A 17,110-nucleotide genomic window follows, 5' to 3' on the forward strand; every position below is an offset into this window, starting at 1 on the left:
TGTGGTGGTCTGTGTGTGACCGTCCCTGACAGGGCATCTCATCTGTTGATGGGGCCAGGCCTTTTCATTTCCCCAGAGATAAATACATACCAAGCCATGTGACAGTAGTCAGATGGGACACCCCGAAAGCACAGTGAGAATATGTTCCGAGCAGACACTAAAAATAAGATCAAGGGGCGATGGTCCCAATGCATGGTTTTGTTGGGCAAAAGAGCATGGGGACTTTTGCAGCATATAGCCTATCTGCTGTGACGTTATGTGTTTGCTCTGGTATGGCTTCCGTATTTGTTGAATCTGCTGTGGATTATCTGCTGTGCCAACTACTGCACGATTATTCTCCTGTGTCTATAACCTTCCTCCCTGGCACAATATTGGGATGAAGCTCTCCTATGGTAAATCCACTGATGCACATAATGTACTATCTTAGCCCTTCAAAGGCCCCATTTCCATCAGCTGATAATATTGATTATAGTTCTTGTACCTCAGTGCACAATTTATTGACTTTGGCAGCCATATAATCTTCATAAAGTTCATTCCCTATTCAGAGTGGAAGATGATGGGTTCTCCCACCAGAGTCTCATCTGTAGGACTTTGAACTTTGGCACATTCTCCTTGAGCATACTTTTAAATTGGAAAGAGACGTGGGTCATGCAGGTTGTGCTGACCTCGACATCTTTAATGTTTCTCTTGATAGTTTGGAGCAGAGTGAAGGCAATTTAATTTGGCTAACACACAAATTGAATTCTAATTCATCTCATGAAGTTACTGAATTGAAAGGAAATTAACCGTTAACCTAGTCAGGAGAAGTCTAGCCAGTTTGACCAGCCCTCTAGTGTCTAACAAGTCAAAGGCTCAAAATGGCTGACAGAGGGCCTGGACAGCGTGGTAGTAGCTCAGTAGTGTCTTTATGCAGCCATTTGGGACAACTGTGACCGCTTTCACCCAGCCCAATATATCTCTCATCTGGGGGCATGAATAAGGAGGGTGAAGTTGATGAGTGGCCAGGAGTGGCTGATGGAGATAAGGGGAAATGACTGGGCCCAGAGACACCATCGCTCAGCCTGTCACAGCACGCTGCCCACATTAATTAACCCGTATAACTCACAGCTGATCTGACACAGCTGCCTAATTTACCGGTGGCTAGGCAAAAACGGATGACCCCTCATCAAACCACTTTGGTACGTTACAGTTTGTCCTTACAACTTCAATTTTGACTGGTTGTGATGAGAGATGTATACACTGTTTCCCCCTTTCATCTTTGCTCATCGGACCATGAGATAGTCATTAGATTTGCATGGCTAATGCTTTTAATGAACAAATTCTGTTACAAATAGGTATCTTTCATTTTCTTAGCAAATTAACAAAATGGCAACAAACAGATTCCTAAAAAGGCAACAGTGTCCATTCCTCTTAGGCCAGTGGCTGTGTGTCAGTCCCAACCTTGAGATGAGAACATATAATCAAATCAAATCAAATGCTATTTGTCACATACACGTGTTTAGCAGATGTTATTGCGGGTGTAGCAAAATGCTTATATACCGCAAAGTTTCCTAAGACCTAGTCGTGAGGCCGCCATCTTTGTCGGCACCAGTTATTACCCCAGAAGAGGCACAAAGGGGGTCATTATCATTTTTGGCAGCCTTCCCGTGTAAACCCAAAGGGTCCTCTTCCATATTCATCAGGGTGATTATGGGCTGACCTCCATGTGCTATTAATTCTCAGCTGATAAACACCTACCACAGCCCACAGAGGAGTGTAAGCAAACCTGACACCCAGCCAATTACATCTCTCCGAAGTGATGGAGAGGGTGTTGGTGGGGTGTTGGGGAGGTTGCAGAGGTGGGATCCCGGTTGGATCAATTCACTGTTTGCTTGGACACACCACGTTAATAAGATTGCTAACATCCTATACCAGCAATCCAGTTTGAGAGGAAAAGCCTTGTCGTTCTGTCACAGAGAATTACACTGCATGAAGCAACTGCTCTGAATCAAATTGACTGGCCAACATTTTATTTAGAAGTATCGTATAATTAAGAAGGATTAAGGTTCTGTTTGTTTTCCACAATCAATTTAGACTTATTCTCTGTGCGAACGTACAAAGAGTGACCATTTCAATTAAATGTCTAACAAAAATGTTAATCCTCTGACCCCAAGTCCCCTAAGAGTTCAGCCTGTGAATTATAATTATATCCAATTAAAACATGTCCGAGATACCCCATTTCCTAATCGGTGAGTTAGGACAGGCTCCTCATTTCGAGCCTTTAACATGCAGACCAGGATTAAATTGCCATTTTGAAGATACTAAACAACTCAATTAAAACTGCCAGACCCTATCAGCGAGTGCCGAGTTGGAATTCAATCGAGTGAGGTCTGGCCTTGATAATGCACTGAGTGAGATGTACATTCATCTCTACAGTACGTGCCTGGTCCTGTGGTGTCTGAGTCCGGCTCATCCATGATGGAGGAGTCTATTACAGGAGCTCAGCAGAGAGCAGCAGGTCTAGGCTCTAGAGTACAGACCCTGTTCCCTTACTATTCCAATGGCTTTTCGCTAGATGTTGTTGACTTTATGGCTCATTACAAAGGGGAATAATACATGATCCATAGATAAAGTGCCATGTATTTGCATTAGGGCATTTGAGTTTTGTTTTATGTCTTTGCAACAATGGGATTCTGGAATGTTCATCTGACAAATGCCCTGGAGCGGTTTTCTGAGAATAATTGGAACAGTTTGTGGTGGAAAACATGAACTACTTGCTGGATAGTAGAAATCTAAAGATGAAGATTTGTTTTGGTCCCAGGGGAGATGGAATGTGTTTTGATTTGGAGCTGAATTAAATCTTCTCTGACAATGACACACTTAGACTGTGTATCATAACAAGATTTATAGCAGGGTGTCTGAAACAAGCCCTGGATCCTGCCAATGTTCAAATCAAATCAAATTTTATTTGACACATGCGCCGAATACAAGAGGTGTAGACATTACTGTGAAATGCTTACTTACAAGCCCTTAACCAACAATGCAGTTTTAAAGAAAATAAAAAGTAAAAAAATATAAAAATATATATATACTCTATATGCAACCTGAAGCAATGTTGATATGGAGGCTCATACTAACTTCCTGTATTGGAAGCCAGCCATTGGCTGTAGACGTGTTCATATATATCATATAACACAACTCATCTACACTGTTTCACTCAACTTCAAATGAATTAACATCAGTTAGGTCACAAAGAAGTGGTCCGGGACCCATCCATTGACCCTAAATGTATGCATACATGTACGCTCACGGCTTGTGAGGATATGTTACAACTTCTATGAGATGGGAGAATGGAAAATGGCACAAAACACTCAGAATGCTAAAAGCTAAAGGTACTCCACCATAATGTGGTTGATTGAAGAAGCTTTTTTTTCAATGAGCCACTTAGCAAAGGAACAGAAGCTAACGGAACAGAAGCTTATGTAACGGTTAAACAGGAAATATCATTGATTGGCCCTGTTGACGGAGAGTAGTGCATTATGGCGTGAGCAACAGCTGTACTGGACCTGATATCCAATCAAAACCTATTTCCAGGTTCCCTGCGGTGAGGCTGGAATCGATTTTTGTTTTGCTCTGCGAAAATCTATGTTAGAATCAATTGAAAGTAGAATGTGTCTTTTGTTTCACACATTAAACCCTGTTTTATACATAAAATGAATTCCAACATTCATTCTTACTACCCAATATTTTTTGGGGTATTATTAAATTAAATTCTGTAAATGGTAAGTCCCTGTTTGCATGTAAACAACTTCATAAACAATTATGTCTGTGAGTGGCATCAGATTTTCTCTGAGTTTTGTCTTCTTGTGTAGAATCTGAACCTGTAGTCCAAGCAAACATTGTGCTGAGGCAAATCCAAGGTTGAATGGCAATCCTGAGAGGATTTAGCATGTATGGCAGCCAACAAAGATTTCAATCACTATAAGACACTCTCACATTTCAATGTTGAAGCTGTGTTTTGATGTACAGTCATTTCAGTATATTCCCTATTCAGTCAGTTTGGGTGGTTCTTACAGCATGGTCTACATTTATTCTCCCCAGGCCATCACGACCTAAAGAGGCATCTAAAATAGAAACAGCATAGCCTGCAATTATACAATTCTAGGCATGGAAATATAGATCACACAGACTGGTAAGACCAGATCATAATCTGCATAAATAGACATAAAAGAGCCATGAGTCACACACTACAGATGTCGGATCTTAATATGACCAATTTCATCGCAGGAGGAAAATAGTCCTGCAGCAGGAGAATACAATGCAGTATCGTACTTAGGGGGCTATGATTTGGGGAAGGCTCTGCAAACCAATCAACCTCATATCATCAGGTTTCATCAAGTATTCTCACGGCTTGTTAGAGCATTTTGAACTGCCATAGTGCAGTGGTCTGAGCAGCACGCTTTGGAACTGCAGTCACCAGATACCCAAGCCTCAAAACCAAAAACATGTGGAGACATCAACACTTCAAATTTTTTATAAATTAAAACATTTGTATTGATTTTCCTGTATCTGTGCATGAGTCCTTAAAACATAGTCCATTGTTCAAAATAAGTAATTCCCAAGTGAGGGATATCATGGAGATCAACCTCGAACATTCATAAGCTTGTTCAGTACAAATTGTCATGACAGCCACAGTTTTTTATATAGACAGGACAGGAGTTTACAGGTTTTTGTTCCAGCCCTTCACTAACACCTAATTCAACTAATTGTAGTTCAAATTGAAGACTTGCACATCATGCAATCCCTGGGACAGAAATCATGTCTGTATTTTAGAATGAGCTTAATAAGTTAGAATGTCCTGACAAATCTACATGATATCTATCTATTACTATCTAACATTGTGATGTTGGTGCACATTCCTGAGTAATATCCTGGAATTATCCTGGTGGCTGCGAGGTTCACAACAAGTTCTTTACATCTGTCAGGGTGGGATGTCCTTCAACTTGGAACAAGCAGAGACAAGGGGGGAGAAATTCACCTCAATACTCAAATTTCAGTGCTGGTTGAAGTTGCTGAAGCCACAACTACCTTTATTAATGTGCAATAGTTTTGTTAACAGTTTTGCATATTTTTAGGCTTGGTCAAGTTGTTTACAGTAAGAGAAGAATAATTTAGCCTCTAATTTTAACTAGTAACACCAACTCGAATGGTGCAGCACAATAGGTGAAGGGAAAGTGGCAAGAGAAAGTTAGCTAACGTTAGATAGGTAAACAAACACTGCATGCAGCTAGCAAAACAGACTCATCAACAGAATGCACAAATAACTTGGCTTGGTAGAAAACCTAGATTGAACACAGCTGCCTGCATTTCCTATGTTGTTTAAATGTCTTACCTAAAAAACGAGTGGGGTAGGGCTATTTTCTCCCGCCAAGCATTTTTACATTTTACATTTTAGTCATTTAGCAGACGCTCTTATCCAGAGCGACTTACAGTTAGTGAATGCATACATTTGTATTATTTTTTTAATCCAAGCCAATGCAATGGAGTGAAAGGCGATCATCTGCCGACTTTAGCTGGCTAGCAAGTTCACGATTTATGATTTAAAAACTGTCTGGGTCTTGACAACTGACAAATTGCTGAATCTACGAATAGTTAGTTTAGTTGTTCATATGTAAACAGACGATAAGCATGATGAGATCACCTTCTAGCTAGCTATCGCGTCCATCGTGTTGGCTACAGTGGGGAGAACAAGTATTTGATACACTGCCGATTTTGCAGGTTTTCCTACTTACAAAGCATGTAGAGGTCTGTAATTTTTATCATAGGTACACTTCAACTGTGAGAGACAGAATCTAAAAAATCCAGAAAATCACATTGTATGATTTTTAAGTAATTAATTTGCATTTTATTGCATGACATAAGTATTTGATCACCTACCAACCAGTAAGAATTCCGGCTCTCACAGACCTGTAAGTTTTTCTTTAAGAAGCCCTCCTGTTCTCCACTCATTACCTGTATTAACTGCACCTGTTTGGGTCCTTTACTATTGTTCTGGGATTTGCACTTTTCGCACCAAAGTACGTTCATTTCTAGGAGAAAGAACGCGTCTCCTTCCTGAGCGGTATGACGGCTGCATTGTCCCATGGTGTTTATACTTACGTACTATTTTTTGTACAGATGAACGTGATACCTTCAGGCGTTTGGAAAGAGGTCTACAATTTTTTTCTACGGTCTTGGCTGATTTCTTTTGATTTTCCCATGATGTGAAGCAGAAAGGCACTGAGTTTGAAGGTAGGCCTTGAAATACATCCACAGGTACACCTCTAATTAACTCAAATTTTGTCAATTAGCCTATCAGAAGCTTCTAAAAGCATGACATCATTTTCTGAAATTTTCCAAGCTGTTTAAAGGCACAGTCAACTTAGTGTATGTAAACTTCTGACCCACTGGAATTGTGATACAGTGAATTATAAGTGAAATAATCTGTCTGTAAACAATTGTTGGAAAAATTACTTGTGTAATGCACATAGTCCTAACCGAATTGCCAAAACTATAGTTTGTTAACAAGACATTTGTGGAGTGGTTGAAAAACAATTTTTAATGATTCCAACCTAAGTGTATGTAAACTTCCGACTTCAACTGTATATGTGCGAGCTGAAGGCAGCGGCCCTAACCACTAGACCAACCCAGGCCACAAATGAACTTAATTTTGACAGTTCATTCGTAGCTTTTGGATACACAAGACACTTGTATGTCGTAGCCTAGTGTAGACCAATATCTATCTTGTGTTTTTAAGCTATATAAAACAATGGTTGTTGATGTGTATGGCTGCATTTCAGATACATTTGTGTACATTTGAATGATGCAGTAATATTATCAAGGCCTAGTGTTTGAGCGAGCGAGAGAGAACATCCCGATGACTCAACTGTCCCCGCATGGAGAGAAAGATAACTGCTCATTTTCAGCCACACTAGGCTCATTAGAATTTCCTGACAAAAGAGGGATCAAGTTAAGTTCCTATTTCTGTATGTTCATTTGAACAGTACACCACTTTCTATCTTCATGTAAATAGAATACTGGACAAAACTACATTTTTGAAAGCAAATAATAAAAAGCCTCAAAAGTATGATTTTTTCATAACTTTTAGATTAATATTTATTTAAGGCTGATGACTGTCCTAATATTAATTCCTAGTTATGACCCACACTGAGTGGGTGAGATGGGATTAATTACTACAGTAAGTGATGGGACACATACCGCCATTGTTGATACTCCTCTACATTTTATAAAGTGGTTAATTAAATACAATCTGGTCCATTACTTTCAGGTGAAAATTAAAGCCCATGTGTTGTATTATGTTATTTATGTGATGCTTTAGCCTTACACAATAGACGCCCATGTAAATATATTATGTTCGACAGAAATTAGCGTCTAACGTTAAGAGACGTTGTTTTTTCTCTCTCTGAACAATCTCAACAGGAGGCAGCTGTGGCGTAGAAGGATTACTTTTATACTATTCCAGGTATTCCTTAAAGAGGTAGGATTTCAAGTGTCTCCGGAAGATGGTAAGTGACTCCGCTGTCCTGGCGTCATGGGGGAGCTTGTTCCACCATTGGGGTGCCAGAGCAGCGAATAGCTTTGACTGGGCTGAGCGGGAACTGTGCTTCCGTAGAGGTAGGGGGGCTAGCAGGCCAGAGATGGATGAACGTAGTGCCCTCATTTGGGTGTAGGGTCTGATCAGAGCCTGAAGGTAAGGAGGTGCCGTTCCCCTCACAGCTCCGTAGGCAAGCACCATGGTCTTGTAGTAGATGCGAGCCTCAACTGGAAGCCAGTGGAGTGTGCAGAGGAACGGGGTGACATGAGAGAACTTGGGAAGGTTGAACACCGGACGGGCTGCAGCGTTCTGGATAAGTTGTAGGGGTTTAATGGCACAGGTAGGGAGCCCAGCCAACAGCGAGTTGCAGTAATCCAGACGGGAGATGACAAGTGCCTGGATTAGGACCTGTGCCACTTTCTGTGTAAGGTAGGGTCGTACTCTGCGAATGTTGTAGACCATGAACCTGCAGGATCGGGTCACCGCTTTGATGTTAGCGGAGAACGACAGGGTGTTGTCCAGGGTCACGCCAAGGTTCTTTGCACTCTGGGAGGAGGACACAATGGAGTTGTCAACCGTGATGGCAAGATCATGGAGCGGGCAGTCCTTCCCCGGGAGGAAGAGCAGCTCTGTCTTGCCAAGGTTCAGCTTGAGGTGGTGATCCGACATCCACACTGATATGACTGCCAGACATGCAGAGATGCGATTTGCCACCTGGTTATCAGAAGGGGGAAAGGAGAAAATTAATTGTGTGTCGTCTGCGTAGCAATGATAGGAGAGACCATGTGATGATATGACAGAGCCAAGTGACTTGGTTATAGAGAGAATAGGAGAGGGCCTAGAACTGAGCCCTGGGGGACACCAGTGGTGAGAGCACGTGGTGCGGTGACAGATTCTCGCCACGCCACCTGGTAGGAGCGACCTGTCAGGTAGGACGCAATCAAGAGTGAGCAGCGCCGGAGATGCCCAACTCAGATAGGGTGGAGAGGAGGATCTGATGGTTCACAGTATCAAAGGCAGCAGATAGGTCTAGAAGGATAAGAGCAGAGGAGAGAGAGTTAGCTTTAGCAGTGCGGAGAGCCTCCGTGACAGAGAGAAGAGCAGTCTCAGTTGATTGATCAGTCTTGAAACCTGACTGGTTTGGATCAAGAAGGTCATTCTGAGAGAGATAGCAGGAGAGTTGGCTAGAGACAGTACACTCAAGAGTTTTGGAGAGAAAAGAAAGAAGGGATACTGGTCTGTAGTTGTTGACATCGGAGGGATCAAGTGTAGGTTTTTTGAGGAGGGGTGCAACTCTCGCTCTCTTGAAGACAGAAGGGACATGGCCAGCGGTCAAGGATGAGTTGATGAGCGAGGTGAGGTAAGGGAGAAGGTCTCCGGAAATGGTCTGCAGAAGAGAGGAGGGGATAGGTTCAAGCGGGCAGGTTGTTGGGCGGCCGTCCGTCACAAGTCGCAAGATTTCATCTGGAGAGAGAGGGGAGAAAGAAGTCAAAGCATAGGTTAGGGCAGTGTGAGCAGGACCAGCAGTGTCATTTTACTTAATAAATGAGGTTCGGATGTCGTCAACCTTCTTTTCAAAATGTCTGACGAAGTCATCCACAGAGAGGGAGGAGGGAGGGGGAGGAGGAGGAGGATTCAGCAGGGAGGAGAAGGTGGAAAAGAGCTTCCTAGGGTTAGAGGCAGAGGCTTGAAATTTAGAGTGGTAGAAAGTGGCTTTAGCAGCAGAAACAGAGGAAGAGAATGTAGAGAGGAGGGAGTGAAAAGATGACAGGTCCGCAGGGAGTCTAGTTTTCCTCCATTTCCGCTCGGCTGCCCAGAGCCCTGTTCTGTGAGCTCGCAATAAGTCGTCAAGCCACGGAGCAGGAGGGGAGGACCGAGCCGGCCGGGAGTATAGGGGACATAGAGAGTCAAAAGATGCAGAAAGGGAGGAGAGGAGGGTTGAGGAGGCAAAATCAGGAGATCGGAGGGAGAAGGATTTAGCAGAGGGAAGAGATGATAGGATGGAAGAGGAGAGAGTAGCGGGAGAGAGAGAGCGAAGGTTGCGATGGCACATTACCATCTGAGTAGGGGCAGAGTGAGTAGTGTTGGAGGAGAACGAGAGAGAAAAGGATACAAAGTAGTGGTCGGAGACTTGGAGGGGAGTTGCAGTGAGATTAGTAGAAGAACAGCATCTAGTAAAGATGAGGTCAAGCGTATTGCCTGACTTGTGAGTAGGGGGGGACAGTGAGAGGGTGAGGTCAAAAGAGGAAAGGAGTGGAAAGAAGGAGGCAGAGAGAAATTAGTCAAAGGCAGACGTAGGGAGGTTAAAGTCACCCAGAACTGTGAGGGGTGAGCCATCCTCAGGAAAGGAACTTATCAAGGCGTCAAGCTCATTGATGAACTCTCCAAGGCAACCTGGAGGGCGATAAATGATAAGGATGTTAAGCTTGAATGGGCTAGTGACTGTGACAGCATGGAATTCAAATGAGGAGATAGACAGATGGGTCAGGGGGAATATCCACTTGGGAGAGATGAGGATTCCAGCGCCAACGCCGCGCTGACCAGATGCTCTAGGAGTAGCAGAGTTTTCTGTGGTAATCCATGTTTCCGTCAGCGCCAAGAAGTCGAGGGACTGGAGGGTAGCATAGGCTGGGATTAAATCTGCCTTGTTGGCCGCAGAACGGCAGTTCCAGAGGCTGCCGGAGTCCTGGAACTCCACGTGGGTCGTGCGCGCCAGGACCACCAGATTAGAGTGGCAGCAGCTACGTGGTGTGAAGCGTTTGTATGGCCTGTGCAGAGAGGAGAGAACAGGGATAGACAGACACATAATTGACAGGCTACAGAAAAGGCTACAATAATGCAAAGGAGATCGGAATGAAATTAACTAAACATCTGGGAAAGCGAGAGAGCGGGGCCTCCCTCACTTACGTTTCACTGAAACACTCAAATACACTGCTCAAAAAAATGAAGGGAACACTTAAACAACACAATGTAACTCCAAGTCAATCACACTTCTGTGAAATCAAACAGTCCACTTAGGAAGCAACACTGATTGACAATGGAATGTTGTGCAAATGGAATAGACAACAGGTGGAAATTATAGGCAATTAGCAAGACACCCCCAATAAAGGACTGGTTTTGCAGGTGGTGACCACAGACCACTTCTCAGTTCCTATGCTTCCTGGCTGATGTTTTGGTCACTTTTGAATGCTGGCGGTGCTTTCACTCTAGTGGTAGCATGAGACGGAGTCTACAACCCACACAAGTGGCTCAGGTAGTGCAGCTCATCCAGGATGGCACATCAATGCCAGCTGTGGCAAGAAGGTTTGCTTTGTCTGTCAGCGTAGTGTCCAGAGCATGGAGGCGCTACCAGGAGACAGGCCAGTACATCAGGAGACGTGGAGGAGGCCGTAGGAGGGCAACAACCCAGCAGCAGGACCGCAACCTCCGCCTTTGTGCAAGGAGGAGCAGGAGGAGCACTGCCAGAGCCCTGCAAAATGACCTCCAGCAGGCCACAAATGTGCATGTGTCTGCTCAAACGGTCAGAAACAGACTCCATGAGGGTGGTATGAGGGCCCGACATCCACAGCTGGGGGTTGTGCTTACAGCCCAACACCGTGCAGGACGTTTGGCATTTGCCAGAGAACACCAAGATTGGCAAATTCACCACTGGCGCCCTGTGCTCTTCACAGATGAAAGCAGATTCACACTGAGCACGTGACAGACGTGACAGAGTCTGGAGACGCCGTGGAGAACGTTCTGCTGCCTGCAACATCCTCCAGCATGACGGGTTTGGCGGTGGGTCAGTCATGGTGTGGGGTGGCATTTCTTTGGGGGGCCGCACAGCCCTCCATGTGCTCGCCAGAGGTAGCCTGACTGCCATTAGGTACCGAGATGAGATCCTCAGACCCCTTGTGAGACCATATGCTGGTGCGGTTGGCCCTGGGTTCCTCCTAATGCAAGACAATCCTAGACCTCATGTGGCTGGAGTGTGTCAGCAGTTCCCGCAAGAGGAAGGCATTGATGCTATGGACTGGCCCGCCCGTTCCCCAGACCTGAACCCAATGAGCACATCTGGGACATCATGTCTCGCTCCATCCACCAACAGACTGTCCAGGAGTTGGCGGATGTTTTAGTCCAGGTCTGGGAGGAGATCCCTCAGGAGACCATTTACATTTTACATTTACATTTTAGTCATTTAGCAGACGCTCTTATCCAGAGCGACTTACAGTTAGTGAACATATATATATATATTTTTATACTGGCCCCCCATGGGAAACGAACCCACAACCCTGGCGTTGCAAACCAGGACCATCCGCCACCTCATCAGGAGCATGCCCAGGCGTTGTAAGGAGGTCATACAGGCACGTGGAGGCCACACATACTACTGAGCCTCATTTTGACTTGTTTTAAGGACATTACATCAAAGTTGGATCAGCCTGTAGTGTGGTTTTCCACTTTAATTTTGAGGGTGACTCCAAATTCAGACCTCCATGGGTTGATAAATTTGATTTCCATTGATAATTTTTGTGTGATTTTGTTGTCAGCACATTCAACTATGTAAAGAAAAAAGCATTTAATAAGATCATTTTTTAATAAGATCATTTTTTTGAGCAGTGTATATCTCTCCCAACTTCCACATTAGAAAATATAATTGTTGTAAACTACAGCGGTTCAATGTTTTCTAGGAATAGACTCTAACTTAGTTTATTCAGCTAGCTAACTTGGTACAGTATTCTTCAGTGAAAACCGCCCAGGGCACCGTATCCTATGACGCCATAGCTAACTAGCATGCTAGCTTCCAATAACACGGTTTAGCACCAATACTCGGTTACAACAAACTACAAATAGTGTGTTAACACGCTAAACAGATACTTTGTGTCCATGTCTAACATTGTGTAAAGTTTTGGGGTTAGTTTTGACAGTTTGAGTGAGTACGTCGTCAACTTCTTCAGCCAGTTAGTTAGCTAGCTAGAATAGTTAGCATATTAGCTAGCTATTGCTCTCTGTCAACGAACCACCCATGTCTTGAATTCCTTTTGAACGACTCTGGTTGCCAGTATGTAATTAAAATAAATGTAGGTTATAACTTACCCTTAGTAGCTACTGTTAGCTAGTTAAGTGTAAAGCTAGCTACTGAATCGATTTAGCCAGTTCGCGTCTGTCCCAACGGAGAGAAAGCGTCTCCAAACATTACAGCTAGGTCGTTCCAGCTATTGTTTAGTTAGCTATCCAGGTAGCAACAAGCTAGCTACATTTCGAGTACAGTAGCTACTAACTACCTAACGTTAACGCTTCAGATAATGAGGTTAGATAAACAGCTGAATGGTAGGTAGTTAGCTGGCATAATTACAGGTACTCTTAAGCGTGAAATAACATTGGAAACAACTATCCACAGTTGCTAATAGTTACCAGTAGCTACCCGCTAGCTAGCTAGCTTTATTGGTCCAGGTAGTGGGTTAGCTAGCCTTGTGCTTCACCGGGCTCAGCCGAATACAGTACTTACCTACAATAATTACCTACAATAACTACCTAGATAAACTACCTACAATACCTAACTACAATACCTATCTACAATCTAAATACATGGTTTAAGCTTTACTCGACACCATATAAAGAAGAAGCCAGGCTTACCTCCCCTTAGAGAAACACAACCTCACCACATCGCCACCTGTTGAACCAGAATTCTGATGGCAGATGTTTATGAACTTCTGGAACCGATTAGACATGCAAGAATTAGAGCGGACAAGAACAGATAGGTTAAGGCTTTGTGCTGGTGTTGCAGGAAGAGAAATGCCAAGATAGATTTGCTTCCTTACAGGCCTAGTGTGTTTTTCTATGACTCTGGCTTACAGTACAGGCCTAGAAAATACACTTGGAGATACATCATTTCCGATTTTGGACCAAACCAAAAAAGTTACTTCAGCCAGACCAGTTTTTTTTCTCCAGAAATGTCCTTTGAAAAATGTTTTGCTTCCTGTTGCCCTACTTCTGTCTACTGTCCGAAATAGTTAAATGACAGAACACACAGAATGCCCTCAATGGCTATGAATTCAGCACACACACACACAGACACACACACACACACACACACACACAAACACACCACCCTTTGCCTGACAGGATGGAGTTTGATTCAGGGCTGGTTGGAGAGAGGCAAACTCCTGGCCTGCAGTGTACTGGGGATTCAGTGGAAACCTAATAGCTTTTGTCTGTGGGAGATGGACGCCTTTGGCTCATCAGCAAAGCAGCAGACTGGGCGGTACTGCTGCAAGGCAGGCTGGGAAGGACGGCTGCAGAAGGCCACTGACAGGGCTCTGCTCTCATTATACAGCCATCCATGATCCCCCTATTAGTGGGCCAATGACATGCTTCATTGCTGCCCATGGTTGACGGGCGTGTATCCAGAGGCCACTTGAAGACTTCTTTTATACCTGCCTACTGAAGTATTTTACAAATACTGTATGTAGGTAATTTAGAGAAAAAGGACATATATTGTTAAGTGGGACGCAGATACACTACATAATCAAAAGTATGTGGACACCTGCTTGTTGAACATCTCATTCCAAAATAATTTGCATTAATATGGAGTTGGTCCCCCCTTTGCTGCTATAACAGCCTCCACTCTTCTGGGAAGGCTTTCCACTAGATGTTGGAACATTACTGCGGGGACTTGCTTCCATTCAGCCACAAGAGCATTAGTGAGGCCGGGCACTGATGTTGGGCGATTAAGCCTGGCTCGCAGTCGGCATTCCAATTCATCCCAAAGGTGTTCGATGGGGTTGAGGTCAGGGCTCTGTGCAGGCCAGTCAAGTTCTTCTACACTGATCTCAACTAACCATTTTTGTATGGACTTCACTTTGTGCATGAGGGCATTGTCATGCTGAAACAGGAAAGGGCCTTCCCCAAACTGTTGCCACTAAGTTGGAAGCACAGAATCATCTAGAATGTCATTGTATGCTGTAGTGTTTGTCTATGGAGATTGAATGGCTGTGTGCTCGATTTTATACACCTGTCAGCAACGGGTGTGGCTGAAATAGCCGAATCCACTAATTTGAAGGGGTGTCCACATACTTTTATATATATAGTGTAACATTAATAGGCTGTAGCCGGCAAAACTTTTTAGAAAAAAAATCTCTATATGTTCATTATGTTAACTCTATACTCTCGCCACGCTTTGCAACACAGGTGACAGTCTCAGGTGAAGCCTGACCTATTGCACTACCAGCGGGAAAGTGTGTTTACATAAAGACAGCTGAATTCAGTGATGCCACGGGTCACTCGCTTATTTGTTTGTTGTGACAGCAGCGGCCTGTGTGCGTCAGGGTTGGGCTCAATTCATAATTGAACTGAGAATGCCTGATAAATTCAGATAGAATTCTTGAATTTGAATTGAATTTGAATTGAAGTAGTAAACAGGATACAGAATTGCAATTCTAATTAACATTCAAATTCCTCTTCTTTCTACTGTACATCAGCATATGTCAGTCATCTGGACGCTTTAAATAACGCATTTTCTCCAAGCATGGTTTTGAAAAAAATATTAATTAACCTTTTTTTGACAATTGTCACATTAATGATCTAGAGTGCTAGATACTGTATGCTTCTTAGCATCCAGTATGTTTTCTCATATCAGTATGCATACTGTAAAGTAAACAAACAAGTGACAACAGACAAAATAAATGTGAAGGTTAAAGGTTTCTAACCTCGACGGGAGCTGACAAGGACAGCTCACAGGCAACCCTGAGGCTACTATCAAATATTTGTTAGAACTATTGTGTATCTGACTCAATTCCAGTTTTTATTTGTATACACAACAACAACAAAAATCCCCAGATTTTTTTAAATAACAGACTAAATCCAATTTCACGACTGTTTCAGACAAAGTCAGAACATTTATTTTTGATGTTAGTAACAGCATGATATAACACTGAATTATATAACAAGCAGATAAACAAAAATACATTAACATAATTGGCAATGCTGAAAGGTCGTGCAATTCCAAACTGTCCTCTGGCTCCTCAGTCAAACAAATCCTCTGACTCCATCATCCACACTTGGGCTGTAGTTAAACAATACACACTTGTGAGCTCGACATCCACTTTCGGTTCCCTACAGATCCCTACTTCGTCATGCATAGTTCACATGCCTCCGAGATGTGACGGATAGCTGGTGAAACTTGGCTTCTTTTGTATTGTGTCAATATTCAGTGCTGGTGCTAAAGCACTCCTCCAGTTGAGGTGATCTCTTGCTCCACATTCATGTGACACAATGTCACCAACTAGTAATGACGTGTGGACAGCGGAAAACGTCAGGCACAGATCCTCTGAGGATCATCAGGGGTTTGCATAAATACGCGTAAAACTGCGCCGTGCTAATCACAATAATCCACTTGGTTAAGATACAATGACGTTATTGAATGGTCATCGTGTGGCAAAACGTGAAAATGATCTTCATTTGAATATTTGACATAGATTGGGCCACACTAACTCTTTTCCGGGAATTTGTTGGTTTGTAGCTAGATATAGCTTTGGAATCAAATGATCCATGAACACGATTTGCATTTGTTAGCATCACAGAACTCTTCACAACACCACAGAGAACAAAACGACGGTGAGAAATCCTTAATTAACCCTCTTTCCACTTCATTTCTCTTTTAACGAGCAGGAGAACATGTTTGAATAGGCTTGAAAGCCTGACATCACAGCCCTCATAGACCCCCATTGGTGAGGTTCACAAGCCATATGTTCTCTTTCTGACACCAATGCAGCACAGCCATACGACTGGCTTCCATATACCTCCAGATGGCCCAAAGAACAACATGGATCTAGGATCTCACTTCCTCTGCCAATACCAAGCCCGGCTTCCACGTAGTCATATTATGTTCCACAGCTTTCCTTGTCGTCCTCTCCCACTCAGAATGGACTGTTCATATAACTGAGGGTGATCGGTTCTGCAATAAGTCTAAATGAATGATTTAAAAAAGCGTGTTTGAATTAATATGACTCTTTCTGTTTTACATGGTGAACATTGTTTTGTTGAGTACATAAAATCTAAAAGTTACGTTTTTCCGGCACAAGAAAAACGACTGAAACTGCCCTTCTTTCACTCAATGGAGACCATTCAACGACATGGCATGGCCATCTGGACATGAAGCGAGCTTTTCTCTAGCCAACTTGCTTTTGCCCCTGTTGAGGGGGAGGTAAATAAGTGACGGAAGAGCTCCAGTAGGCCCCGTCCATTTGTCAACAGGCCATTCTTGACTCTACTGTACAGTGAAGAGTGGTATTGTGCCAGGGCCAAATGGGTAGCCTACACTGTGAATGCAATTTGCATCTACTGAGATAAAATGGCCGCATTCATGGCCACATTCATGACTATATACAGTATGTTCAGCCCTGGCCTAACAGTGCATTTAGAATATTCAATATGACCCTTTTTCAACGGCTTCAGCTGTGTTTCGTAACCTTTATCAGTGACAGAGATCCATAAAAGGCCCGTGAGGGAGATGATAATGTTGATATTCCCTGAACGGATGACATTCTTGCCAAACACACA

Source organism: Coregonus lavaretus (assembly GCF_964263955.1).
Source record: "Coregonus lavaretus genome assembly, chromosome: 29".
Classification (NCBI taxonomy): domain Eukaryota; kingdom Metazoa; phylum Chordata; class Actinopteri; order Salmoniformes; family Salmonidae; genus Coregonus; species Coregonus lavaretus.